This window comes from Mustela putorius, unplaced genomic scaffold, assembly GCF_011764305.1.
Source record: "Mustela putorius furo isolate JIRA1106 unplaced genomic scaffold, ASM1176430v1.1 tig00003898_pilon_pilon_pilon, whole genome shotgun sequence".
NCBI classification, from domain to species: Eukaryota; Metazoa; Chordata; class Mammalia; order Carnivora; family Mustelidae; genus Mustela; species Mustela putorius.
In genome coordinates, this window is record NW_025422047.1 from 17,373,243 (window position 1) to 17,376,298 (window position 3,056).

A 3,056-nucleotide genomic window follows, 5' to 3' on the forward strand; every position below is an offset into this window, starting at 1 on the left:
TTTTGTAATAAACTATCCACACCTGTGGTACATAATCCTCCCAGTACAACCGAGTTGTTTTTGCCTTTGACCCCACCCCCCACCCCTCAAACATCTCAGCCAAACTGGAATTATGTGAAAGAAGAGGATCTAGGTAAGGGATTATTCTGGATTCTATCATCTAGTTCACTGGGTTCACAACATTTCTATTCACTTTGTGGTTCACTGTTCTGATTTCTCCCCAAGTGAGAATCTGAGTGTGCTGAGAAGAAATTTACATTCCTCATTCCTTTATCAGGAACCACAAGATAACTCTGAAAGATTAAAGAAGATTCTGTTTACTATTCTACTCTAAAATGCTACCAATTCTAAGACTATCATTATTTTATAGACCAACAGAAAGAACAAAAGCTGCCAATTAAACTACCATATTACATTCTTATTACCAGGGATATTTATTTAAATTTATTAAAAGTTCTCTTGATTTTTATCAAATTTAGCTCCCTTGGGCTATACACACAAAGAAAGAGAGAAAAGAAAAGAAAGTAAGAAAGAGAAGGAAAAAAGAAATATAAACAAAGTAAGTGAGTCAAAATTTCCTAAACTCACTCATATTCAGACTTCAACTCTACTGAATCACTTTTCAGCTCGGAATTGCCAGCGTTAGGTCTCTCCCCACCATATCATTCTCTGAACAATCAAAAGCACAAATGCCGAGGCTCCTGGGTGGCTCAGTGGGTTGGGCCACTGCCTTCGGCTCAGGTCATGATCTCGGGGTCCTCGAGATCCTCGTGTGGTAATTTATTTAATTCTCACAACAAGATAAGATAGGTGCTACAATGACCCCTATTTTACGGATTGGAACATTAGGTATGGCATGGTTGATGTGCTGAAGATCGCATAAGCGTGTGGTAGATCTAGGATTTGAACAGAGCATGTTTCACTAGTCTTAGTGCTACATTGTTTCCCACTTCGGATTTTGTTCATTAGAAACCTCAGGGGAACTCCACATCAGCTTACTTAATAATCAGAATCTCTAGAAGTGGGACCCACATGTTGAATTTTAACAGGCCTTCCAGCTGCATCTGCAAGTAGGACAGCATCAGTCACCACACATAAAACCCGTAGGACACTATAAAGCACAAAATAAGTGCTATGTAAGTATTTCAGGTTAAATTTAATGATAATAACAAAAATAATAATTATTATTGAATTTCACCTAAAAATTCATTTGAATCACTCAGGAGACACTATAAAGCCTACTGAGAGTACTTGGGAAAATTGTCAAAAGACCACTTATTGAACATTTACTATGGAGTAAGTGCTCAAAAAATGGCATCTCTTATATTGTGTGTTTGGAAAATTCAACAGAAGTTTATAATAAAGCCATAATCTGGGGGGTAGGCGGAGCCAGCGCCGGGGAGGTTCTAGTCTGTTCTGCCTCACGGCAGCCGCCCCCTTCTACACGATCACGCTGAGCTAGTACCTGCGCCTGGAATCGGGTCGCAACGCCAGCCGCGCCTGCCGCCTGCCACTGCCTCTGGACCATGGACCCCCGCAAAGTGAGCGAGCTTCGGGCTTTCGTGAAAATGCGTAAGCAGGATCCGAGCGTTTTGCACACCGAGGAAATGCGTTTCCTGCTGGAGTGGGTGGAGAGCATGGGGGGGTAAAATACCACCTGCCACTCATAAAACTAAATCAGAAGACAGTATCAAGGAAGAAAAACCAGATAGTAAGAAGGCGGAGGAAAACATAAAGACAGATGAACCATCAAGTGAGGAGAGTGATCTAGAAATTGACAATGAAGGTGTGATTGAACCAGATACCGATGCCCCTCAAGAAATGGGAGATGAAAATGCAGAGATAACTGAGGAAATGATGGATCAGGCAAATAATAAAAAAGTGGCTGCCATTGATGCCCTAAATGATGGTGAACTACAGAAAGCCATTGACTTGTTCACAGATGCCATCAAACTAAATCCTCGCTTGGCCATTCTGTATGCCAAGAGAGCCAGTGTCTTCATCAAATTACAGAAGCCAAATGCTGCCATTCGAGACTGTGACAGAGCTATTGAAATAAATCCTGATTCAACTCAGCCTTATAAGTGGCCCGGGAAAGCACATAGACTTCTGGGCCATTGGGAAGAAGCAGCACATGATCTTGCCCTTGCTTGCAAGCTGGATTATGATGAAGATGCTAGTGTGATGCTGAAAGAAGTTCAACCGAGGGCCCAGAAAATTGCTGAACATCAGAGAAAATACGAGCGAAAACGTGAAGAGCGAGCGATCAAAGAAAGAATAGAAAGGGTTAAGAAGGCTCGGGAAGAACACGAGAGAGCCCAGAGGGAGGAAGAAGCCAGACGACAATCAGGAGCTCAGTATGGCTCTTTCCCAGGTGGCTTTCCTGGGGGAATACCTGGTAATTTTCCTGGAGGAATGCCTGGAATGGCAGGGGGGATGCCTGGAATGGCAGGAATGCCTGGGCTCAATGAAATTCTTAGTGATCCAGAAGTTCTTGCAGCCATGCAGGATCCAGAAGTTATGGTGGCCTTCCAGGATGTGGCCCAGAACCCAGCGAATATGTTAAAATATCAGAGCAACCCAAAGGTTATGAATCTCATCAGTAAATTGTCAGCCAAATTTGGAGGTCAAGCATAATGCCCTTCTGACAAATAAAGCCTTTGCTGAAGAAAAAGCAACTTCGATCACCTAATGGATGTCGCAATAATACAAACCAGTATATCTCTGACCTTCTCATGAAGAAAGCTGGGGTGCTGTGAAGAGAATCCCTACCCCTCTGCTCCCCATGCAACTGAAACATTCTACAATGGTTTGCCATTAGGGTATTCATTCAGATAATGTTTTCCTACTAGGAACTACAAACTTTAAACACTTTTTAAACCTAAAAATATTTAAAAACATATTAAAAGGGTGTGTTAGTCCCTACATTTTTCTTTTAAAAAAAAAAAAAAAAGCCATAATCTGGTTCCTGCCTCCTAATTAAATTAGCAGAAAAGGTGTCCATGTCACTGAGCCCTCTCAGGCAAACACTATGTATCTTTTATAATGGTAAAACT

The 3,056-nt window shown here is 41.9% G+C and overlaps 1 pseudogene; it reads left to right on the forward strand.

The window, feature by feature from the left end:
* Positions 1-1,511: 1,511 nt before the first annotated feature.
* Positions 1,512-2,683, forward strand: LOC123388326 (annotated as a pseudogene).
* The last annotated feature ends 373 nt before the right edge of the window (positions 2,684-3,056 follow it).